At 41.2% G+C, this 27,107-nt stretch overlaps 1 protein-coding gene across 4 annotated transcripts in view; it reads right to left on the bottom strand.

The window, feature by feature from the left end:
* Nucleotides 1–27,107, bottom strand: part of DMD (dystrophin) — a 2,360,554-nt gene that overhangs the window by 2,047,200 nt on the left and 286,247 nt on the right. The gene's annotated exons all lie outside the window — the stretch shown is intronic.

The following is a 27,107-nucleotide window of genomic DNA, read 5'->3' as shown; positions in this document are numbered from 1 at the left end:
GCTCTCTTTCTTCGCCCCTGCTGGCCAGAGGCCCCTCCCTTCTCCACGGTGTTCTTAAGTCCCTCCTCCAACAGGCCATTCTCAGCCTGCCATTGGCCCTTACACCAGTTTGCAGGATGCCCAACCCCAATTTTCTTACAGGAAGTTCTGGCCCTGTCCTGCCTCTGGCTCTGGCATTTCTGGCTGGATCTGGGTGCTGGGCTCCCCAGGAGCCCCCCTTCTCTTATTCTCAACCCCCAAACCCTTATCTGAGACCTGTGAACATGGCATTTAAAGTTTTTAATGGTCACGGCTAGTAGGAACAGGCCGAGGCTGTTCGCCAGACCCATGTGCAGCAGAAGGTAACGCTCCAAACCCAGGCTCTTGTGGCAGCCCTGAGGCCGGCAGAGCAACAGGTGCAAGGCACAGGAGGTGCCCGACCCAAATCCAGGCCACAAAGAGGAATCCCACCAGCAGCTTGCTTTAAGTGTGGCAAGCAGGGTCACTGGTCCCAGCAGGGCCCCTGCTCGTGGCCACCTACTAAGCCCTGCCCTAACTGCAAGCAGCTCGGTCACTGGTGGAGCGATTGCCCCTTTGGGCAACAGGCTTTTCCTCAGCACCTCTACATGGAGGACAAGCTAGCCAGGCAGGCCCACCACTTGAACTCCTAGACATCATGGACGACTGACATGGCCTGGACTCGGAGACCCCCATCATCCTCACCTACGCTGAACCCAGGGTAATGCTACAGGAACGGGTAAGTCCATCTCATTTCTTGTAGACACAGGAGCTACCTTCTCTGTTTTGCCATCACACTCTAGACCAGGGGTCCCCAAACTTTTTACACAGGGGGCCAGTTCACTGTCCCTCAGACCGTTGGAGGGCCGGACTATAAAAAAAAAAACTATGAACAAATCCCTATGCACACTGCACATATCTTATTTTAAAGTAAAAAAACAAAACTGGAATAAATATAACATTTAAAATAAAGAACAAGTAAATTTAAATCAACAAACTGACCAGTATTTCAATGGGAACTATGCTCCTCTCACTGACCACCAATGAAAGAGGTGCCCCTTCTGGAAGTGCGGCGGGGGCCAGATAAATGGCCTCAGAGGGCCGCATGCGGCCCGCAGGCCGTAGTTTGGGGACCCCTGCTCTAGACCACTAGTTCCCTCACGGGTCTCGGTTACGGGAGTGAATGGGACCCCTTCCTTTCCCCTTCTTACGCCACTCTTGACATGTAGTTTTTCCTCTTTGTACGCCACTCCTGGCATACAGTTTTGCCTCAGGTTTGCTGGGCTCTACCCATCTCCAGCTCACCAAAAGTCTGGACCCTGCAAATGCCCCTATTGCTCCTCTTTTTTAAAAAAAAAATCCTTACAGGACCACATCTGCAAAGTTTCTCCAGTCACGGTCAAACAGATGTTCCTCCTGACTCCCCTCAAAGCCATCACCTTCCGATCTCCCCTCCCCATGACGCCCCTAATCAGCAAGAAGTAGCCAGAGGAATAAGCGGCGCCCCTAATTAACACAAAAGGTCAGAATGTAAGGTGGTCAGCAATGGGGGAAGGTCATGTGGGGAACCCAGACCCAGGAACTTTGGCTAGAGTTGCCCACACTCATGCCCGCAAAAAGAAACTTCCCAGGAGTCCTTGGGAAAAGAGTGACTGTCCATCAGCCAGTGAGATTTCACCACGTCATATTAGCTCGACCACCCTAGATGGGACTCTTTAAATATTCCCCACACGGGTCACCCCTTGTGACTTACCTGGCCTGTGTCCCCCAGACCAGGGAACCTCGTCAGGCAGGATGCGCTGTACTAAATAAAGCTTTTGCTTATCCATACTTCATGGCTACGCCCCTTCCTTCTTCCTTGGTGGGAAAAAATACCTTACAAAAGGAATGGCCCAGCATTCTTGGGCTCCACTGTTTCTTTAACATCTGTCCAAATTCAGTGAGAACCTGCATGTGCATGGACACAACGGCCGTGACTGCTGGCCTTGCACCTTTGTAAAAAACTTTTACATACTTTTTCTTTTTTTTACAGAGACAGAGAGACAGTCAGAGAGAGGTATAGATAGGGACAGACAGACAGGAACAGAGAGAGATGAGAAGCATCAATCATCAGTTTTTCGTTGCAACACCTTAGTTGTTCATTGATTGCTTTCTCATATGTGCCTTGACTGCAGGCCTTCAGCAGACCAAGTAACCTCTTGCTCCAGCCAGCAACCTTGGGTCCAAGCTAGTGAGCTTTTCACTCAAGCCAGATGAGTCTGTGCTCAAGCTGGCGACCTCGGGGTCTCGAACCTGGGTCCTCTGCATCCCAGTCCAATGCTCTATCCACTGCACCACCACCTGGTCAGGCAAGAACTTTTACATTCTTAAGAGAAATCTCCATCTATATGGATGTTTTCCTCACTGTACCATGCTTGCCTTCACTATCAATGGAGAAGTCATGAACTTAAAAATTCATAACAACCTTAACTTTGATTACTGTGCTTTTCCTAGGAAACTACCATACCTAACTCTCCACCCCCATCATCTTCCCTTGCCTTTGGCTATACGTAATGGCTTCAGTCATTCTGGGGAGTTGCACAAAGTTCCTGCATTTTTACCATGTATACAGGAGGTTATTAAGCTTTAATGTATTTTTCTCCTGCTAATCTGTCACATGTCAATTTGATTATTAGATCAGCCAAAAAGAACCTAGAAGGGTAGAGGAAAATTTTTCCTCCTCCAAAATACTAACCCATTGAGTAGTACAAACTTTCATGTACATCCTTGTGCCTCCTGACCATCCAGAGTATGATCATAACAAAATTTTTGTTTTAAAAATGTGTAAGGCAACATTAAAAAAAGGCAAATGTATGTTCTTCTTGTTTCCATAAATTGGTTATCAAACAAACATAATTTTAAGTTAATAAAACTGTAACTGAAACTAATTTCAGTTTTGTTTTTTTTACAGGGACAGAGAGAGTCAGAGAGAGGGACAGATAGTGACAGACAGACAGGAACGGAGAGAGATGAGAAGCATCAAAATCATTAGTTTTTCGTTGTGACACCTGAGTTGTTCATTGATTGCTTTCTCATATGTGCCTTGACCGTGGGGCTACAGCAGACCGAGTAACTCCTTGCTTGAGCCAGCGACCTTGAGTCCAACTGGTGAGCTTTGCTCAAAACAGATGAGCCTGCGCTCAAGCTGGCAACCTCTGGGTCTTGAACCTGGGTCCTCTACATCCCAGTCTGATGCTCTACCCACTGCGCCACCTCCTGGTCAGGCATAATTTTAAAAAGGCAATTAAAAAAAAAGCAAATGTATGATCTTGTTCCCACAAATTGGTTATCAAACAAACATAATTTTAAGTTAATAAAACTGTAACTGAAACTAATTTCAGTTTTGAAAAAGAAAAAAATCACTCCCGGGAGTCAGCAAGCATGAAAAAAGCTCACTACTCTAAAGGCTAAATAAACATTGTATCTTAGCCCGAGCTAGGAACACTTATATTAGCCTAGAGTTGGGCAAAATCATCTCACTGCCACTGCCCAGCACCACAAGAAAGTCTTGTACTGCATATCACTAGCCTGAGAAGCACTGAAAATTCAAAATTTAAAGTATAGTTTCTCTTGAATGTTTATCACTTCAACACCATCATAAAGTTGAAAAAACTTTAAGTCAAATGACTGTAACTCAGGACATCTGTCTATCATGTAAACATCAATGGTACTGAGTGATTGGACTCCATGTATTTGTTGAATAGTATTGTTCAACTAGATTCTCATAAAATTATGTGTTAATTATAGAAATGTTGGGATATATATAACATGGAAGAAGAAAATAGAGATTGCCTGTCATTCTGAGAAAATTCTGTAAAAGCATAGGGGTAGTTCATTCTAGTTTTTTACTTGGTTTCGTTTTTAGGTTTTTGTTTTTGTCTTTTAGCAAGAGAAAGTGTGAGAGAGCAAGAGGGACAGACAGGGGCAGCCAGACAGGAAGGGAGAGAGATGAGAAGCATCATCTCATAGTTGCAGCACCTTAGTTGCTCATTGATTGCTTTCGCATATATGCTTTGACAGGGTGGGGGGAAAAGCTCCAGCTGAGCCAGTGACCCCTAGTTCAAGCCAGCGACCTTGAACTGCAAGCCAATGACATTGGGCTCAAGCCAGTGACCATGGGGTCATGTCTAGGACCCCAGGCTCAAGCCAGTGACCCTGCTTTCAAGCCGGTGACCCTGCGCTCAAGCTGGTGAGCCTGCACTCAAGCCAGTGACTTTGGGTTTCAAACTTGGGACCTCAGTGTCTCAGGTTGACACTCTTCACTGTGCTACCACCTGGTCAGACTGGTTTTTATTTCTTGTTATTGTGTTCTTGTTTTGTTTTTGTTTATCTTGTATATATAGGAAGCTACTCATTTCTTTCCAAGTCTTTTCTTTTTTTTTTTTAAATAAGGAAATAGTTGATTTTATAAATGGTTGAAGAATGAAATAGTGACTGGAATATAATAGCCATTTAATAAAGGTTGTGTTATGGTATGTGTGATTCACCTATTCTATTTAATTTTAGCATGCAATTAGTCCCATTTCTGTTTTAATGCATTATTTACAAATACATTAGACAATTTTGATGAAGCAAATACCTTAGAACAACACTTATGTTATAGCAACAGTAAATTCTTGTTCAATACTGAATGAAATTTTAATTAATTATTTAATGCCATAATTCACCTAGGAAAATAACTGCTTTAAATTACTATTAATTTATAATTTTCTGTATAGTTTAATAAGCATATTTTAAAGAAAATAACATTGTTTTTCCTTTTAAACAAAAAGGAAACACTGTATCTACTGCCTCCATCTCTTAGATCAGTGGTCCCCAAACTTTTTTGGGCCACGGACTGGTTTAATGTCAAAAAATATTTTCACGGACCGGCCTTTAGGGTGGGATGGATAAATGCACAAAATAAAATTATGTGAACAGCGTAAAAACCGTGGTATTTTTAAATATAATTGTCTAACTTATGAGAGAAGCGTCAACAGTGAGTCTTAGACTTAGACGGATGTAACAGAGGGAATCTGGTCATTTTTTAAAAATAAAACATCGTTCAGACTTAAATATAAATAAAATGGAAATAATGTAATTTATTTATTCTTTCTCTGCGAACTGTGCTACCACCTGGTCAGACTGGTTTTTATTTCTTGTTATTGTGTTCTTGTTTTGTTTTGGTTTACCTTGTATATATAGGAAGCTACTCATTTCATTCCAGTCTTTTTTTTTTTTATATTAAGGACTGGTACCGGTCCGCAGCTCGGGGGTTGGGGACCACTGTCTTAGATAATCTAAAGTAGTTACAAGTTTTTTTCTTAATGATTTGAGTAAACACTTTTAAGCAAGTACAAGTATGTAACTTCCAGGTCCAGGTACATTTATACCTAAGATTTCCTTGGCTGTTAAAGCATGCTGCTTCCCATTTGGTCTCCTCTAATAATAACATGAACAAAATCATTCTAGTTATGTGGACATTCTATTCATGTGAAATTATTTTCCCGTTCTAAGGGCCTAACTCCTTATTCTTAGCAACAATTTTAAGTGAATAACATTTTTTTAGACTGAAACTTATGTATCTTAACCTTAATAAGTTGTGTATTTGATTGCAGGGTAATGAAGACAGCAAAGAATATCACACAGAAGGTCCTCAGATTATAACACAGTTCCGTTCCTACGACAGTGACGTAACCCGAATTTTGGTGTAACTCAAAACACACCCCAGCCTAAGTCACTTACCAATTCTAACACTGTTGTAAACTCATAATCTAGAACACAAAAACATAAATAAAGGAAAAGAATATAAATATACCGTGCTGTGTACTCTCTTGCCACAAACAACCAAACTAGTTTGCACACGTAGTCCATAAGTACGACACTAACGGTATAAGCTGAAACACTCACGTCTCAATATTTTTAAGTGTATGGAAGTGAGTGTCATAAACTCAACACATCACATGTTGAGACTACCGTAACCTGAGGACTCCTGTACATCTATAACTAGTGCAGGCAGGTGGCACAAGAGCATAGGACTCTATGTTGGTAAAAAAACATGGTGATACTGAACACATGGGTATTCTGCAAAGGTTTTTATAGAGAAAAGCCATTAAATAATTGAGACAGTACAACATATGTAGAACAAAAAGGCATGTTGTAAAAAAAGAACTTGTACCATTGCAGCTGTAGTGTATTTGCATTACAAAAGGCCATTTAAATGATCCAGAATAACATCAGCTGTCTCATTAAAGTTGTACACTTGAATATATTACTTTTTTGTACTTGTGTTTTATTCAATTTGAAAATATTATTTGGCATTATAGATCTATAAGCCTTTTATCCATAAAATGTGCATGTCCTTTGTTTTACAGCTGTGCTTATGTAAGTAACTTTTAATAAAATTAACTTGTCAGCATTGGTTGACAATAAGAACCTTTGATTCCTCTTAAGTTGGCCTGATTATTCTTCAAGTTTGAGAAGCACTACACAATAACAACCATCAAACAAGATGTCTAAACAATGGGGAAATCTAAGATTGGGTCGTTGTAGAAAAACAGTATTAAGGAGAAGTAGATTTAATATGCTTTTTACACACACATCTAACTCATATAGGAGGGTTAAAGTATTTGCAAAGTGATTGCTTTACTAAGTAAACTACGTCTCACAATGTTGGGCAGATTTAACTGATTTGGCTTAATAATAATGGAAATTAACTTCCTGTGCCCAATATGCTTGAAGGCATTATCACAACAGTACAAGACAGGGTATCCATTCCATTATGGTTGAGGTAGCATGGAAAATAGCAACATAGGACAAAATGAATTATAACTTAGGGAACACCTATACTATATTCTGAAGCATACTGTGTAAGTAGGGGTATATTTGAAGAAAACTGGTAACCCGAGATGTGACTTGTTCTTAAAGGATCTATATACCACATGTGAAAATGCATTCCATCTGCAAGAAGAGTCAGGAGCCCTAGAATGTGTGTTAATATGCATAACCTAGGAGGCCAAAGACAGTCACACCACTCTAGTGGACCAAATTTATATACATACACATACACACATAAAAACACATTCCTCATGCACATCCATACATGTGTGTGTGTACCTAGTAATTTCCATTTCATAATAAAACTATAGCTAAAGTGAAGAGAGGTCACACAACAAAAATCAATGAAATTATATAAGAATATAGAAATAGGAAGAGGGTATAAATAAGGAAAACAATAAATTATAGTAATAGATGCTCTTTATATGTAAGCACTCAAGAGTTTTAAAAGGCCTGACCAGGTGGCAGTGCAGTGGATAGAGCATCAGCCTGGGGTGCAGAGGACCCAACCTTGAATCCCTGAGGTCATCTTGAGGATGGGCTCATTGGCTTGAGTGCGGGCTCACCAGCTTGAGCGCAAGGTAGCTGGATTGAGTGTGGGATTATAGACATGACCCCATGGTCACTGGCTTGAGCTCAAGGTAAGGTCACTGATTTGAGCCAGAGGTTACTGGCTCTGCTGGAGTCCACTTGGTCAAGGCACATATGAGAAAGCAATCAACGAACAGCTAAGGTGCCACAATAAAGAATTGATGTGTCTCATCTCTCTACCTTCCTGTCTATCTGTCACTATATGTCCCTGTGTATGTCTCTTTCTCTCTCTCTCTTGCTAAAACAAACAAACAAACAAAAAAACAAAAAAAAGTAAACGTGTTGATGATGCCAGCTCTAGGCATCCAAGGTTTTCAGAAGGAAAGTCTCTGATCTTATCAGAAACGTGTTTAGATTTAGGATGGGGTCTAATCTCCCATCTTTTTTCTGTGCTAACCACATAATAAATTCTCAGTAACTACTATTTTGATTGATTGTATTAGTCTGAGTATAAAAATGAAAATATTTGCTCCTTCACTGCTTGTTAGTCCCTAGTAAATGTTATTCACTAAGTAAATGTCTTCGATGTATAAATAATCCAGAAAGACATTATACCCACATTTCAGGAATACCCATTGGAGGTCTACAATCAAAGGTGTATGTGGCTTGTCAAAGTTTATTGCTGTTATCTCAAAGGGACTCAGAAGCCAATGTGAAGAGGCTTCCATTGAATGTAGTTGGGAAAAAGTGAGGATCAATAAGAATAACAAAAAAGAATTGAAATATATCAATTATCTTGAAATAGATTTAAATCCATACAGTAATAGTGATACCAAAAACAATCAAATAAGCAAAAATAAAAATTTCTTTAAATCATCACTGGTAACTTTTGGAATAGACTAGGAAACCAATTCATTATTTTGAATATTGCTCTTTTTGGGAGAGAAGCAGTACACTACAAGGTAACCGTGCAGGTAATGCTAAGGAGTTCTCTTTATAGAAATACTCTAGCTAATCAATGAAGGAGAATATCACTATTTTGGAATCCATAATAAATAATTGATCAAGACTATGATCATCTGGCCCGGGCGCTGGGGATGGCTCTGTGGCCTCTGCCTCAGGCGCTAGAGTGGCTCTGGTCGCAACATGGCGACCCCCAGGATGGGCAGAGCATCGCCCCTGGTGGGCGTGCCGGGTGGATCCCGGTCGGGCGCATGCAGGAGTCTGTCTGTCTCTCCCTGTTTCCAGCTTCAGAAAAATGCAAAAAAAAAAAAAAAAAAAAAAGACTATGATCATCAATGAGTGCTACTATCTCACATCAATAAAAGTGAGAAAACCAAACACGTATGTACTTTTTGATGAAAGTACACAGCATTATAAAGTCATCTTGCAAAAAACACAACACACACACAAACAAACAAAAACAAAAAACACCAAGAACCTGATGATGAACAACAGCCCTTGAGATATAACTGCTAATTTACAGAAACCACAAGAGACAGAGAAACATTATAAACAATACCCTGGGAATAGAGTCAATAAAACTAAGATAAAAGTTCCCATTTCAAAACAACAAGAGAAAGAGAAAGAGAGAGAGAAGAAAAACTTTTAGGAGAAATTTAAAATTAAACTATACTTAATAAATTACATTAAAAAATGTCAATGTACAGTCTTTTTTCTTTCTTTTTTTTTTCAGAGACAGAGAGAAAGTCAGAGAGAGGGATAGATAGGGGCAGACAGACGGGAATGGAGAGAGATGAGAAGCATCAATCATCAGTTTTTCATTGCAACACCTTAGTTGTTCATTGATTGCTTTCTCATATGTGCCTTGACCGCGGGCCTTCAGCAGACCAAGTAACCCCTTGCTCGAGCCAGTAACCTTGGGTCCAAGCTGGTGAGCCTTGCTCAAACCAGATTAGCCTGCGCTCAAGCTGGCAACCTTGGGGTCTTGAACCTGATTCCTCCACATCCCAGTCCAACACTCTATCCACTGTGCCACTGCCTGGTCAGGCTCAATGTACAGTCTTGTTCAATTCAAATTAATTATTTAAAAATTAGTGGAGTCCGACAGTATAATCTGAGAAACATAGCACTATGTATTTTATGACAGTGGTCCCCAACCCCTAGGCCACGGACTGGTACTGGTCCGTGGGCCATTTGGTACCGGTCCATAGAGAAAGAATAAATAACACGAAACGTTGTCAGAATAACAAATTTAAATACAGCCTGAATAATGAGGACATGCTTGTTCCTCCTTTAATTTAGCCCAATAAATATTGTAAGTTTGACAATTATATTAAAAATACCACGGTTTTTAACGCCGGTCGCATGATTTTATTTTGTGCATTTATCCGTCCCACCCTAAAGGCCAGTCCGTGAAAATATTTTCTGACATTAAACCGGTCTGTGGCCCAAAAAAAGTTGGGGACCTCTGTTTTATGATATTAAGAAAATAAAACTTTTCCTGGGTATGACAGCGGCATTGTTATGTTTTCAAGGAAGCTTCATTTAGAAATAAAGCTGAAATGTTTAGAGAGGAAGTGATATCCTTTCTGGGGTTTTCTTCAAAGCAATTAGAGCTAGACAATGGATGGAAATAGAGAGAAAACAACACTGTAAACATCATTGTTGAAGCTGTGTGAAGGGTATGTGGTATTTGCTATACTATTTTTCTGCATGTTTGAAATTCTCCATTATCATAAGTTTTTTAAAAAAATGGTCCATGTACACTTATAATGCATGAATGGCAAGATATAAGTTATGGTAAGGATAAATGTGTCTGAAACTCTTCCCTTTTCCCCGTCCTGGCTTCAAAGTAACCATACTCTTTGATCATTATGGTTTCTCTAGACCCACAGAGATAGTTTTGAGATTTTTAAAATTTTTATTTATTTCTTTATTTAGAGAGGCAGGGAGAGAGAGAGAGACATGAAAATTGAGCTGTTCCTGTATGTGCTCTGACCGGGGATCGAACCGGCAACCTCTACACTTCTGGACGACGCTCCAACCAATGGGGCTATCGGCCAGGGTTAGTTTTTAGATTTTTGTTTGTGTATAAAATTCAATCAAGAAATCAGAATGTCAATATAACAAAAATGTCCAACACTCTGGAGAATATGCAAGCATAAATAACAATCATTCATAATTCTCCAACAAAACTGACATTCAATCATTCTTAAAACAAAGTATCTAAGATTCAGGGTCAGTTGGATTCTGGTTTGCCCAAAGCAAAGGTTCAGCCACATCTAGTGAGTGGAGGAGTCAGATGATCGCCTTACCTTTCAGTATCTATATGTAAATTACAAAGGGGACTAAGGATTTCCTGGTTAAAAAAAAAATTACAAACTTAAAACTCCATTATTAGGCAACATATGAACACTCATGTCCATAAAATTTGAGGACCTATGAAAAACGCAATTTCTAGGACAAAATTTATTGTTCTAAGATAAAATTCATCTTACAGATATAGACAATAAGGTAAATAATAACTTGACCAAAGTGTTAGAGAAGTCTCAAGTACACCTGGATGGCTATTACCTGAACCAATAAACGGGTTAGCCACTTGGTGTCAAATGTGTGCCCTAGGATACAAGGTCTACATATAAACCAGAAGGATCTCTTTCATTAAAACAGTCACTCTTGTCTGACCAGGCAGTAGCACAGTGGATAGAGCGTTGGACCGGGATGCCGAGGACTCAGGTTCAAGACCCCGAGGTCGCCAGCTTGAGCGCGGGCTCATCTGGTTTGAGCAAAAGCTCATCAGCTTGGACACAAGGCCCCTGGCTCCAGCAAGGGGTTACTCGGTCTTTTGAAGGCCCGCGGTCAAGGCACATATGAGAAACAATCAATGAACAACTAAGGTATTGCAATGCGCAACAAAAAACTGATGATTGATGCTTCTCATCTTTCCATTCCTGTTTGTCTGTCCCTATCTACCCCTCTCTCTGACTCTCTCTCTGTCTATGTAAAAAACAAACAAAACAAAAAACAAAACAAAAAACAGTCACTCTTTGGAGCCCAGCAATTCTACTGTGACACCCTTATAACAGCATATAACACTGAGCATGGGAAGTTTCCCCTTGCCATTTCATGGATAGGTTTAGTAGCTGTAACCTCATGCACATTGAAAGCACCAAGCAAAACAACAGAACAGCAGCACTAGGGAGGTTAACAGTGGCCCAAGGCACAACGTAGAGTCGTAGCAACTGTAGAGGCAAACAAACATCTACCTCTAGTAATGTCAACAGTGTAGCTACTAAAGGTGCTGGGAGAGCACTGATGGCAGAACTAGAGAGGCAAGCAGCAGCCCAAACTTGAGAGTGCCCGAGTGACATTCGACAAGAGCAATATGCAGACTGGAGAGGGAAATGCTGAAGAGTGGCCAAGGTCTTGCAGATGCACATGGAGAGGCTGAAAAGCTAGCAAAATGAGGATAATAAAGTCAATGCAACCTTTTTACACAGGCTTATAACTCTACAGGCAGTTTGGATTATAACAACATCTATGTAGTCTTCAGGGCTTGGCTGGGCCGGATCTTTGCTGAACAAAACACCCCTTGGCAGTGAAAGGCAGTGCATATTGACTCACTGGTGCTGCTATCCATCTGTCTCCCAAGCCAAAGACACTAGAGTCTTTTAGTCTCCTCTCTCATCCCTCATAGCCAGTTCATTACCTAAAGTCTTAAATTGGGTTCCCTGGGATCAGACCCAAGGCAGGGATTTGAGTCTTTGTAGTTTATTATGACAGTGATCACAGGCAGCACAATTAGAGAAGCAGAAAAATGATTTAGAGAAGAGAGGAACGGCAATACAGGGCACATGGATGACAAAGTCATGACTTTGGGCAACTGAAACTCATTGTCCCTGGGGATCGCTGGGAAATGGCATAGTTGTGCCTCACACTTGTTTCATTTCAGGTAAAAAACTTAGGGTATTTATCATTCAGTTCTTATCTGTCATTAACCTGAGGATGCCACTTGGAGGTTGCAATATTGCAGCACTTCTAGCCTTCCCCACAACGGCTAAACCCATCAGAGAAACGCCTAAGTTGCATGCAAGTCAACAACCATCAGGCAGAATGAGAGTTACTGAGGGGTAGCGACAGTTTCTGGAAGGGTCAACAACAACCTCACACCAGTCAGAATGGCGCTCATCAACAAAACAACACAGAATAAGTGCTGGCGAGGATGTGAAGAAAAGGAAACCCTCCTACACTGCTGGTGAGAATGCAGACTGGTGCAGCCACTGTGGAAACCTGTATGGAGATTCCTCAAGAAATTAAAAATAGCCTGACCTGTGGTGGCGCAGAGGATAAAGTGTCAACCTGGAAACACTGAGGTTGCCGGTTCGAAACCCTGAGCTTGCCTGGTCAAGGCGCATATGGGAGTTGATGCTTCCTGCTCCTCCCCCCTTCTCTCTCTCTCTCTCCTCTCTATAATGAATAAAAAAAAAAAAAAAAAAAAAAAAAGCGGAGGACCCGGGTTCGATTCCCGGCCAGGGCACACAGGAGAAGCGCCCATTTGCTTCTCTACCCCTCCGCCGTGCTTTCCTCTCTGTCTCTCTCTTCCCCTCCCGCAGCCAAGGCTCCATTGGAGCAAAGATGGCCCGGGCGCTGGGGATGGCTCTGTAGCCTCTGCCTCAGGCGCTAGAGTGGCTCTGGTCGCAGTATGGCGATGCCCAGGATGGGCAAAGCATCGCCCCCTGGTGGGCAGAGCTTCGCCCCATGGTGGGCGTGCCGGGTGGATCCCGGTCGGGCGCATGCGGGAGTCTGTCTGACTGTCTCTCCCCGTTTCCAGCTTCAGAAAAATGGAAAAAAATAAAAAATAAAAATAAAAAATAAAAAAAAAGAAATTAAAAATAGAACTGCCTTTTGACCCAGCCATCTCACTCTTAGGAATATACCCCAAGAACACCATAGCGCTGATTCAAAGAAGAAATGCACCCCCATGTTTATGGCAGCATTTTTTACAATAGCCAAGATCTGGAAACAGCCCAAGTGTTCATCAGTGGATGAGTAGATTAAAAAGCAGTGGTACATATATACAATGGAATACTATGGGGCCATGAAAAAGAAAGAAATCTTACCTTTTGTGACAACATAGATGGACCTGGAAGCTATTATGCTGCGTAAAATAAGCCAGGCAGAGAAAGAAAAATATATGACCTCAGTCATTTGAGGAATCCAATGAACAATGTGAACTGAGGAATGGAATAGAAAGAGGTGGGATCAAAGGGACCAGAGGGAAGGCAGACAGAGGGAAAGGGGATGACAGGATGGGATCAGAGAAGAGAAAGAGATTGGTGAAATTATACACACATAACACAGCGTTATAGAGAGCAGAAAAGCAAATCCTGGAGGGAAGGGGGGAGGGTGTTGGAGGGAGGGGGTAAGGGGGATGTTGAGAGGAACATGGGGGTGAGGGGATGCATTCCAAGGGACACTAGAATCTATGTAAACACAAATTAAAATCAATAATAAAAAAAGAACCCTGGAGGACAATCCTATACATATTTCAAAACAGGTGCCCTACTTGACCAATTGGCTTTCATTTCTCTCCCCTTTGTAGCCGCACCACTTTTGCACATCGTACTGTTGTTTAATTTCTCATAATTATCTCTTCACATTTTTTTTTAGCAAGAGAGATAGAGAGAGAGAGAAAGAGAGAGGAACAGACAGGGATAGACATAATGGTGGGATTCAGCCGGTTCGCACCGGTTTGGCAGAACCAATAGCTCATTTTTTGTTGAGTTCACGGAACTGGTTGTTAAAATGGCCCTTGTCATCAGGGTTCTGTCTAAGGTGGGTGCCTGGGCAGCCACCCAATGTGGGAATCACAGGTTTACATTCCTTACTCTTTTTTAATGTTCATCTGCACAACAACGTATTCTGAGCACCCATAGTAATGTTCATTCCATCCATAGGTAAACAAATTTGCAAAGTGAGAATGCCAATCAAGACGCAATATGAAGCCTGACCAGGCGGTGGCGCAGTGGATAGAGCCTCAGACTGGAAAGTGGAGGCCCTAGGTTTGAGACCCCATGGGCGCTGGCTTGAGCCCAAGGTCACTAACTTAAGCAAGGGGTCACTTGCTCTGCTCTAGCCCCCTCTCCGGCCCCCCCTCGTCAAGGCACATATGAGAAAGCAGTCAATGAACAACTACGGTGCCGCAAAGAATTGATGCTTCTGATTTCTCTCCCTTCCTGTCTGTTCGTACCTATCTATTCCTCTTTCTGTCTCTCTCTGTCTCTGTCACACACAAAAAAAGGAATACGGAAATATATTAAATAATAGTTTTATTGTTTCTTTGTCAGGTATTATTTAATATTTTTTATTAATATTTTAAAACTCTTTTTTATAATCTAGTTTTGTGTACCTCTTTTATTGTTTTTATTTAAGTATTAAATGCAAGAAATAATAAACTACCTTTCACCATATCATTTTTTCATACTTAAAACAGGTTATTAGGGTAGAGAACCAGTTGAATCCTACCACATGACAGACAGACATGAAGGGAAAGACAGATGAGAGGCATCAATTCATAGTTGTATCACTTTAGCTGTTCATTGATTGCTTTCTCATATGTGCCTTGACTGGGGGGCTCCAGCTGAGCCAGTGATTCCTTGTTCAAGCCAGTGACATGGGATTCAAGCCAGTGACAATGGGGTCATGTCTATGATCTCACACTCAAGCCAGCAACCCCACGCTTGAGGTGATGAGCCTGCGCTCAAGTTCAAGCCAACGACCTTGGGGTTTTGAACCTAGGTTCTCAGTGTTCCATATTGATGGTCTATCCACTGCACAACTGCCTAGTCAGGCTCATTTTTTTTCTCTCTTAATAGACTCTCATTTCCTTGAGAGTAGAAACTGGCCTGTATTTATCTTTGAATTTTAGGCACTGAGTACAGTCTCTGAGACTCAGTAAGTATGCATCAAAAATTTGTTTGTTGAATGAATAAGTGAATGCATGCAATGATCACATTCACCATTCAGCATCTGCTTCCGCTAGTCACATTTAAACGGCTTTACTAGAAACATTTTCAATTTTTTAATAGATTTTATTTTTTGATGACAGTGATTTAGCAGCCCTGCAAGTTTTCAGTTACCTTCCAATTGTTGCAAAAATGAGATAGCTATTTTTAGTGAAAGGAAATAAGGGAGAAAACTCTCACTCTCAATTTAAGTTTTGAGAGGATCAAATTGCTTCAGCTAGAGGAGTCAATGGTGTTGCGACAACCGTAGCAGCTGGGGAATCCCCCTCAATATTACTCTAAAGGTTGTTTTTAAATCTTTATCTGCTACAAAGATAAATAAATGAATAAATAAATGAACAAGTGCTTTAAAAATAGGCTTTCTTGGCCCTGGCCGGTTGGCTCAGTGGTGGAGCGTCAGCCTGGCGTGTGGGGGACCCGGGTTCGATTCCCGGCCAGGGCACACAGGAGAAGCGCCCATTTGCTTCTCCACCCCCCCCCCCACTCCTTCCTCTCTGTCACTCTCTTCCCCTCCTGCAGCCAAGGCTCCATTGGAGCAAAGATGGCCCGGGCGCTGGGGATGGCTCCTTGGCCTCTGTCCCAGGCGCTAGAGTGGCTCTGGTCGCCACAGAGCGACTCCCCGGAGGGGCAGAGCATCGCCCCCTGGTGGGCAGAGCGTTGCCCCTGGTGGGCGTGCCGGGTGGATCCCGGTCGGGCGCATGCGGGAGTCTGTCTGTCTCTCCTCGTTTCCAGCTTCAGAAAAAAAAAAAGAAAAAAAGGAAAAAAATAGGCTTTTTTTTTATCTTGGATAACATAATCACTAAATATTGTAGTCATTTTATAAAGAATAAAACAAATAAAACCTTGATTTTTTTTCCTCCATTTTTAAATACTAAAATCTTTATATGTAGATATAACTATATCATATGTCTATATATATAGATATGGTTAATCAATCCTTAAAGCAAAATCATGCATGAAAATTTAAAAGAGAAAAATATTTCCACTTGCTACCCTATCCTATGCATAGGTGAAAATTCAGCCACCGCCAAATCCCATTCCCTATATATATATATAAAACTATAAATTAGTTATGATAACAAACAGGCATGTTCTAAACTCCTTTGTGCAAATAAATTTATTTATAGTGTTTTATAAGAGCTATTTACATATATATATATAATGAACTAAGCAATTAAAATGACATAATAACCACAATTTAATGGCTGTTCGTATAAAACTATGTCATTAAAAAGAACTGAAATATTAAGGTCTCTTGTAGGGAGTACCACGTAGTTCTGCTCATTTAGATTAAATGTGTATCTGCCTATCTATTTCCCATACCCAGCTACAGTACAAAATCCATATATATATCCTTTTTATCTAGTGCAAACATAAATGAAACACACACTCCATGAAGGTCAACTACTATACAAAAATGGTTGCACTTTTAATTTTGAAAGATAATACCAAGTGTATCTCAAAAGCCTGAGCTTATTTGTGCTACACCACAGTCGACAGTGGCTTTGTTCCTCACACTCTTACTCCGTGTGCAATCACAAGCATTTCACCTTCGTCAGTCCTGTAGGTGAGAAACGTCTTCATTTTAAATTCTTGAATTATGACATTCTTAGACAATTGTATTTTGTTTAATTTTAATGGTTTATTCATCTCTCTCGCTGATGTATCTGTAGATTAGACTTTTTTATTATCAATTTGTAAGTATTCAAAAATAACTACTCGGTTCCTAAGCATCTTTTTTATTATTTCACAAATTTTGTTTAAACAAAATGGGGATTTTTCAATTGCTTAAGCTATGAACTTAGGAGAAAAATTTATTTCTTTATCACAGTGCGTAATCACTATTAATATTATCAATTTAAAAAAGATTATAATGTCTGTAAATAATGAAATACTCTGAGAAACAACTATTAACAAAGTGAGGTTATTATATTCTACAGAAAAAAATTGATTTTTTAAAAATTCTAGGCTATATGACTATTGTTCATTTTTATCAATTTATTTTTATTCATGGACTTAGATTTTCAAAGACATAAAATCACTCTTATTTATTTATTATTCTTTTAATGAGAGAGAAACACGGACAGATAGGGACAGACAGATAGGAAGGGAGAGAGATGAGAAGCATCAACTAATAGCTGCAGCACTTTAGTTGTTCATTGACTACTTTCTCATATGTGCCTTGATGGGGTGGGGGGCTACAGCTGAGTGAATGACCCCTTGCTCAAGCCAGTGACCTTGGGCTCAAGTCAGCTACCATGGAGTCATGCTTATGATCCTACACTCAAGCCAGAGACCTCAGGGCTTTGAACCTGAGTCCTCAGTGTCCCAGGCCAATGCTCTACCACTGTGCCACCACCTGGTCAGACTAAATGGGATTGTTAATGAAGTGAACGGTGGTTCATGGCAGATGGAGGCCAAATGTTCACTGTTTTGAAACAATTAATGTTTTCATTTAAAATAAAAACTTGGACTAAGGCATTCAGCAATACACCTATGTCACTTTCATGAATCTATAGTGGAGTCTATTCCAATAATTCAATATAGAATTAGCAGAATCAGATAGCCGTTCACTTGTACAGTATTTTGGTGTTTACAATATCAAGATAAATATAAATTAACTCCCACCACAAATCCATCAAGTATATATTATTATTGGCATTTCTAAACAATATCCCAGGAAACATCCATTGTGATTTAATAAAGAACAATGTAGGTGTAAAGCCAGTTGCCGTGGCCACCATCACAGCCACCTGGCCCGTGCAGGTTGGGGTTTGATTTAGACAGACAGTAATGAAGCTGCGGAGCCAAGAACTGGTGAGTCATCCTTTATTCCTGCTCTCAACCAGTGAGCGACAAAATACACACAGTGGGAAAACACTTTCCTTTCCATTCAGGGCTCCCAAAGCCACTGACTTTTTTTGGTTTTTCCTATAATCAAAGGCCTCACCAGTCTCACTCATGCTGTCTCCTCTGCATGCATCCATTTTGGCTGCCTCCTCTACAACCACATGGCCTCTCTCTCTGCTACAAAACAGTCTCCTCCCCTGTCTGCAAGAATGTGGTCTCTCTCCCTACATGGCCTCCTAGTTCATCCTTTTAAGACTTTTTGGTGTGAAAGCCCTCCCCCAGCACACATTAGCATAACCAAGTCCCTTCCTAAGCAGGAAGGTAATTAACTGTATCACGTGAGAGCATCATCATGTGAGCAACCACCATCTTTAACAGGAAGAGTGAGCAGAACCAGAAAATACAGATTTTAAAACTCATTTGGCCAACAGTAGGCATTCAGAAAAATAAAGTCCTTACATAATGCAATTTTAAAATATAGGTAATGGAAAGTTATGGGCTCATGATGCCATTCAATGGCATCCTAAAAAATGAATGGATTCTAAATAAGTCATTATGTGAATGGGATTATTTTATATGTAATCTACTTGTTCCAAACTATTGATGAAATATTTTGGTCACTTCTAGACACTAAGAAAGGCAACCATTTCCTGTTGTCTATATTTACCTTTTCTTGTATTTCTGACTATATGTTAAAGATCATTTATTGGGTTTTTATTATGTGCAGGACTGTGGTATACTCTGCGATCAGTATAAACATAGACAAGTCACAGTTCTAGCCCTCAATGCATGTTTTATAAGTCACTTAAATACCTGGCCATATGACATAAGTGACATATGAAAGAAAAAAAGTCACTCTGGACTTGAACTTTCAGGGAAAAAATTCTTAAAGAGTAAAAATATCTTTATCAATTTTGGAAAGGATGAATGGAATTTTTATTGATAAAGGTAACTGCTTTATATTCATATAATATTATTTCTTAACCATATTTAATGCCCATGGCACATGCCATATTTTTCACGAAGATATTCAAGATTCTTTTCCTCATCCCAATAAGTTGTATTTCCCCATTCTCATGTAGCATGCTTTTGTACTCATTTAAAATCACAGTTTATTGTTATTTACATTATAGTCTTCTGTGTTCTATGGTTATAGTATTTCAAGACTCATGAGATCAGAGAATGTGTAGTATGTTTTAAAGCCAGTAGCCAGGGCTACCATCACAGCTGCCTGGCCCATGCAGGTTCGCATTGGATTCAGACAGTCGGTAAAGAAACAACGGAGCCAAAAACTGATGGGCCATCATCTTTAATCCTAGCTTGCACCCGGCGGGCAAGTAAAAATACACACTGGGCTCCAAAACCCACTCACATTCAGTGCTCACAAAGGTACTGACTTATCCGAGTTTCCTAGAATCAAAGGTTTCTAGCTCACCAGACTTATTCACCTCTGTTCCCCATCTCCTTCCTTCTCCCTGCACAAACTCTGCACAAACTGGCTCCTCACTCAACACTCCGCCATCTTGGCTGCTTCTCCTGGCCTCCTCCACGTGGCCTTTCTCTGCTTTCCTCTCTGCTCTCTCCTCTAATGCTAATCTCAGGAACTGAGAGAGCAAGCTCCCATTCTGCCCCCATTTTATAGTGTAGATTCATAACCTTGAATCCAATATACAAAATAGGGAAGTCTCTAATACAAAGTCATTTATCTGGGGCATGATGGGATTGTACCACCCCACATCAAAAAGGGTGGGAAAGGCTTAGTCCTAAAACCAAGCCCCAGGCTATAAGGATTCTGCCTGCCCACAGCCACCCCCAACACACATTAATATCACCTGGGCGACAGCTTCCATGTGGGCAGAGCCATCTTTAACAAAGTGAGCATAATACATTTTATCTGCCCAACATATGTGTGCACTGTTAAAGAGAAAACCACAGACCTAAAATGGCATCACTTGTGCCCATTATACTAAACCTTGATTTCATACCTGAGCTAATTGCTGTTTCAACCTTTTCATTTTTTTTACTTTATTTATTCATTTTTAGAGAGGAGAGAGAGACAGAGAGGGAGAGAGAGACAGAGAGAGAGAGAAGGGGGGAGGAGCTGGAAGCATCAACTCCCATATGTGCCTTGACCAGGCAAGCCCAGGGTTTCGAACCGGCGACCTCAGCATTTCCAGGTCGACGCTTTATCCACTGCGCCACCACAGGCCAGGCAGCCTTTTCTAGACATATAATCTTAATCAACTAGTCTGGAATTTTCTGGTCATACACCAGTAAAGTAATCTGTCACCTTGGGACTTCACCATCCCCCATAGAAAGAAGAAGTCTACATGATAAAAACCCTTGATGTTCCCTTTCTTGGAAAAGAAGATGCCCTGATCTAAAAATAATCCTTTCTTTTCTTTTGTTAATAGCTTCCTTGCCCCACCCTTCTTCCTATAAAAACCTTCCATTTTGCACAGAGCCCTTCTAGTTGCTTGATGGAATGCCATGTGATTCATCAATTGCTTAATAAAGCCAATTAGACCTTTGAATTTACTCAGTTGAATTAACAGTATGTGCGTGTGTGATATTATATATCATCTATGACATAGTAGCTATTTAATTGAATAAAAGGTGGTGGTGGAGTTTATTTATTAAATTGAATCTATCAAAAATCCATAGAGCCTTGGGTTTGAAATAAGGTCACTTGATTAGGCTTACAGGCTTAGGGGAGGTAAGCAGATTTAGTAGAATAAAGATATAAATACTAGCTAGGTAGGCAAGGTGACAGATGTAGCCCTTAACTATAGAGAAGTTTGACAGCAAAAGGAAGGAGAGCCCTGATGATACCTTCAATAGCCTGAATTATTATTTGCTATAGACACATTCCCACTTAGAAAAATATCTGTATAACCTTCCTTAGCTTTTAATCAAGGGTGAGCAGAATCAAAAGCTATGAGGAAGTTCTGTGCCTCGCTTATTAACATTGTTATTGATGTTGCTAAAAATTGCTCAGAGGCAATATGGCATCAGAGTTTGTGCACAGATGAAGTCTGACTGTCTAGTTTCAAATCCAGACTCTCACCCTTTTTAGTTGTGTAACCGTGGTCAAGTTCCCTAGAAGCACTTACCTCAGTTTCTCCATATGTAAAATATGAATAATAAGACTAGCTACTTAATACGGTTCTTATGAGAATTAAATACCTAAATATGTAAGGAGGTAAGGATGATACCTGGATATATTAGCTGCCTTATAATTGTTGCTGAGTATTCTATTTATTATCCAGGCCCCTTGCATCACCAAACCATCCATATTATAAAATCCATATAGAATTCTGTGGAAGACTAAAGTTCACCTTTGTGAAGATTTGATAGATTTTTTTGTTAGAGAGCAAAGGTATAGAGTCTATCTCCTCTTTGGTATAGGCTTCTATGAATTTCAGTGCTATAAGTTTTGGCTCAAATTCAGTAACTCTGAGTCAAGCTCATGTCAAAATTCTTCTTACCACCAATTTTATTAGGTTTCTGGTGACTTTTTACCTCATTTTACTGAAACTGATGTGTGTATCTTCTGTGGCAGTTGGTAAATGAATACAATTGCTTTTTCTCCTGTTTCTGATTTAGTCATTTCTAAATTATATATGCTGTTCAAATAAGTTTGTAAATATATATGTTGTTCAAATAAGTTTGTAAATAAGATATATAGATTTGCTCACTTATAGTTTGCATTGGATGTGGGGGACAGATTGTAAGCAGGCAGGGTTATTATACCCTAAGGCTTAGTTTTTTTGGGGTTGTTTTTTTTTTTCATTTTTCTGAAGCTGGAAACAGGGAGAGACAGTCAGACAGACTCCCGCATGCGCCGACCGGGATCCACCCGGCACGCCCACCAGGGGCGACGCTCTGCCCACCAGGAAGTGATGCTCTGCCCATCCTGGGCATCGCCATGTTGCGACCAGAGCCACTCTAGCGCCTGAGGCAGAGGCCACAGAGCCATGCCCAGCGCCCGGGCCATCTTTGCTCCAATGGAGCCTTGGCTGCGAGAGGGGAAGAGAGTGACAGAGAGGAAAGTGCGGCGGAGGGGTGGAGAAGCAAATGGGCGCTTCTCCTGTGTGCCCTGGCCGGGAATCGAACCCGGGTCCCCTGCATGCCAGGCCGATGCTCTACCGCTGAGCCAACCGGCCAGGGCCTAAGGCTTAGTTTTAAGACTAAGCCTTTCCCACCTTAAGTGACTTTGTATCGGAGACTTCCTTGTTTGTATATTGGATTAAAGGTTTTAATTTCTACACTATAAAATGGGGCAGACCGGGAGCTTGCTTTCTCTCAGTTTCTGAGATTAGCATTAGAGGAGAGAGCAGAGAAAGGCCACATGGAGGAGAAGAGAAGCAGCCAAGATGGCGGAGTGCTGAAGGAAAAGCCAGTTTGTGCAGAGAGAAGGAGATGGGGAACAGAGGTGAATAAAGCTGGTGAGGTTGAAACCTTTGATTCTAGGAAACTCGGATAAGTCAGTGGCTTTGGCAGCCCTGAATGAAAAGGGAAGTGTTTTCCCACTGTGTGTATTTCTTGCCTGCCAGGTGCAAGCTAGGATAAAGATGATAACCCACCAGTTCTTGGCTCCATTGTTTCCTTTTTTTTAATTTTATTATTATTATTTTTTTTACTTTTCTGAAGCTGGAAACGGGGAAGCAGTCAGACAGACTCCTGCATGCGCCCGACCGGGATCCACCCGGCACACCCACCAGGGGGCGATGCTCTGCCCATCTGGGGTGTCGCTCTGTCGCAACCAGAGCCACTCTAGTACCTGGGGCAGAGGCCAAGGAGCCATCCCCAGCGCCCGGGCCATCTTTTTGCTCCAATGGAGCCTCAGCTGCGGAAGGGGAAGAGAGAGACAGAGAGGAAGGAGGGGGGGTGGAGAAGCAGATGGGCGCTTCTCCTGTGTGCCCTGGCCAGGAATCGAACCCGGGACTCCTGCATGCCAGGCCGATGCTCTACCACTGAGCCAACCGGCCAGGGCCTGGCTCCATTGTTTCATTACTGTCTGTCCGAAACAAATGAGAACCTACATGGGCCAGGCAGCTGAGATGGTGGCTGTGGCTACTGGCTTTACAATATACTTTGAAGCTATGACATTGTAGCAATCAAAAACATACCTTTTATAGTGTGATGTTTTTAAAACATGGTCCCAAATCTCTTTGACTCTCTTACTATTGAGAGGTGGGGAATATGTTGTTTCCTCTTGATTCGGGGTGAGTTTATAACTGCTTCAACAGATAGAGGATGGCAGAAGCGATGCTCTGTGACTTCCAAGGCTGGGTCATAAAAAGACCATGCAGCTACTATCTTGTTTATTGGCGCACTGGTTGCTTAAAACTCTGAGCTATCCTATAAGAAGACTGACTGTTCTGAAGCCACCATGCTAGTAGGAAACCAAATAATAGAGCAAGGTCACATGTAGGTCTGCAGAATTCTAGTTCCTAACTATTGAATCAAACTGAGCTTTCAAGTCTTCATAACTGAGGTTTCATACATCAAGAGAAGAGAGGAGCCATCCCTGCTGTGTCTTATCTAGATTTTTGACCCACAGCACACATGCACATAGTAATTGTTTCAAGCTGCTCAAAATTGGGATGATTTGTTACACAGAAAAAGCAAGTAAAACAACTTTCTAACATGTATATATTATTACAAACAATTGAAAACATAGAGCCCTGGACAGTTGGCTCAGTGGTAGACTGTCAGCCCAGCATGTGGATGTCTGGGGTTGATTCTCAGTCAGGGCACACAGGAGAAGTGACCATCTGCTTCTCCATCCCTCCTCATCCTCTCTCTCTCTCTCTCTCTCTCTCTCTCTCCTCCCCCCTCCCTCTCTCTCTTCCTCTCTGCAGCCATGGCTCAGTTGGTTCAAGTGCATCAGCCTTGACACTGAGGATGGCTCCATGGAGTCTCCAACTCAGGCACTAAAAGTAGCTCAGTTGTGAGCATGGCTCCAGATGGGCAGAGCATCAGCACCAGACAGGGGTTGCCGGGTGAATCCGGGTTGGGTGCATGTGGGAGTCTGTCTCTCTGTCTCCCCTCCTCTCACTTGGAAAAGAAGAATAAGTAGAAAATATATATATACATACACCACAGTGTTCTTTTAATGAAAAAATGCAACACATATTTTGATTTCTGTCCCTTGACAAAAAAGTCATGTCCACTGAAAGAATGATTTTTATTCTGATCATGGGATAAAGAGACATGCAGCATTTGTGACATACAAAGCATCTCCTATGGCCAGAAAGTGAAAAAAAACCCAAGGTACCTCAAGTGATAAAGAGATAAATAGAATTTGGTATACCCACACAATGGAATACTATTTAGCAAAGAAAAGTAATGAAGTCCTGATATACTGTGCAACATGAGTAGACCTTAAAAATATTATGCTAAGTAAAAGAAGCCAGACACTGAAGGCCACAGAGTATGATTCCATTTATATCAAACTTCCACAAAACGCAGATTCATAGAGACAGAACATTGACTAGAGGTTGCCAGAGGCTGGGAAGAGGAATGGGGCGTGACTATTAATGGGCATGAAGTATCTTTTTGGGAGATAAAAATATACTAAAATTAGATGGTGGTGATAGCTGCACAGCTCTATAAATATACTAAAAACAATTGAATTATGTATCTTAAAAGGGTAAATTTTATCTCCATAAAGCTATTATTAAAAAGTTCCCAGAATATCTTATTTTGGGGCAAACACATTTTTTCCGCTTGAAGTATTCTGAAAAAGTTTACAGCTCTTTTTGTTGTGCCTTGTTGCTTGGGAAGCAGCTTGCTCTGGGTTTATTTGTTTTTGTTTTATTTTAGTGTTAGAATCCATCCTGCTTACATATCCTGAGTCTTTTTTTTTTTTTTAATTTGAGGCTTGAAAACAAACAAATGGAGGCAGCACTTCCAAACCCCCAACGATTCAACAGGTTTTAACGTGCAGATGGTAAGCATTTGTTTCCTTCATTGTTTGTTACCAGGAAGAAGGGTGTGAAATCGATCTGCTGGGTCAAAAATGTATGGTTCAAAAAGAATTCCTTCCTTTTCTCTTGGCCTTGCCTTGGTTTTGAGATAACAATTTCTCTTAATTTTATGTCAATTTCATGTAAAATGTTCTGGTGTACTAATGACTTTATTTGGTAAATAAGATAATAAATTTGCCTCTATCAGATAGGATAGATGAAAGATAAAAAAGATGATTATTGGAAATATTGTGTGTCACCACTTTCAAGAGCCATGATTAAAGTCTTTGAAATTTGCACTACAACTGATGAGAAAGCTCATCTAGCACATTCTGGAGTCAATGGCAAATCTGCTTACATAGTTCTTGAAATATTTATTTTTTTGGCACATTCTTCCTAATTATAGGAATGGCAAATACTGGTAGTGGCGTCCCAATATACATTCTGCCTCTCTTTAAACAAAATTCAAAATTTTGATTTTATTTAGATGTAGCCACATAAATAGGTAAAACAACCTCAGTTCTAGCCTCTCTGGAAACCAGCAGTGGCCTTGTGATATGTGAAAAACTGCTGGGGATGTTGGAAAAAGTTTTGTTTCCTTTCTTGCTTTTCTTCCTTCTTTTCTTCCTTCCTTCTATCCTTCTTCCCAACCTCCCTCCCTCCCTCTTTTCCTTCCTTCCTCTCTCCCTCCTTTCCCTTCCTTCCTCTCTTCCCTCCCTTCCCTTCCCTTTCCTTCCCTTCCTTTCCCTTTCTTTCCCTTCCCTTCCCTTCCCTTCCCTTCCCTTCCCTTCCCTTCCCTTCCCTTCCCTTCCCTTCCCTTCCCTTCCCTTCCTTTCCCTTCCTTTCCCTTCCCTTCCTTTCCCTTCCCTTCCTTTCCCTTCCCTTCCCTTCCCTTCCCTTCCTTTCCCTTCCCTTCCTTTCCCTTCCCTTCCTTTCCCTTCCTTCCCTTCCCTTCCCTCCCCTTCCCTCCCCTTCCCCTTCCTTCCTTCCTTCCTTCCTTCCTTCCTTCCTTCCTTCCTTCCTTCCTTCCTTCTTCCCTCCCTTCTTCCCTTCCTTCCCCTTTCTCACCCATTTTATTGAGATATGCTGCCCCTTTCTTATTCTTGCTTCCTCAGGGAAACGGAATACATCACCCCAAAAGAAGCCTCTTTGGCATAAGGGTTATCTTAAGCAGATTATTTTTAAGAAAGAGCAGACATAGGAGAATCTCTTAACCTAAGTAGAAGTTATCCTTCTAAGAGAGACATTTACATTTATAAAGGAAATCTCCATTTGTAAGGAAGGGTATCTTCCTCTCAGTACCAGGAAGAGGAGGAAGATTAAATCTCTAGAAACTCTTATCAGTGGAGAAGGCAATTGACTTAAATCTACATAACTACCTGATGCTTTTTTACTGTGCTTTCCTTGATAACTTCCCATAATTGTCTCCCTTCCCCCATATCTTCTTTAAATCAGGGGTCCCCAAACTTTTTACACAGGGGGCCAGTTCACTGTCCCTCAGACCTTTGGAGGGCTGCCACATACAGTGCTCCTCTCACTGACCACCAATGAAAGAGGTGCCTCTTCTGGAAGTGCAGCAGGGGCCAGATAAATGGCCTCAGGGGGCCGCATGCGGGCCCCCTGGGCTGTAGTTTGGGGATGCCTGCTTTAGATGATATTTAAGGTGGTGGCTTGGGCCATTTAGGGAAGTTAATCAATTTTCCTGAGTCTTTCTTATGTATACAGGAGGTATACATGTTACTAAACTTCTGCTTTTTTCCTGTTAATCTTTTTTTTTATTACAGGTATCTCGATCAAGAACCTAGTAGGGTAGAGGGAAAACTATTTTTCCTCTCCTACACTTCCTTACTCAGCTTCCTTCCCTGACATGTGGATGTGAGGCTGGAAGTACTGACATCATCATTTTGCAACC

The sequence above is a fragment of the Saccopteryx bilineata genome, chromosome X (assembly GCF_036850765.1).
Source record: "Saccopteryx bilineata isolate mSacBil1 chromosome X, mSacBil1_pri_phased_curated, whole genome shotgun sequence".
Taxonomy (NCBI): domain Eukaryota; kingdom Metazoa; phylum Chordata; class Mammalia; order Chiroptera; family Emballonuridae; genus Saccopteryx; species Saccopteryx bilineata.
The sequence above is the reverse complement of the archived record's forward strand: the minus strand, read 5'-3'. Positions and strand labels throughout refer to the sequence as shown.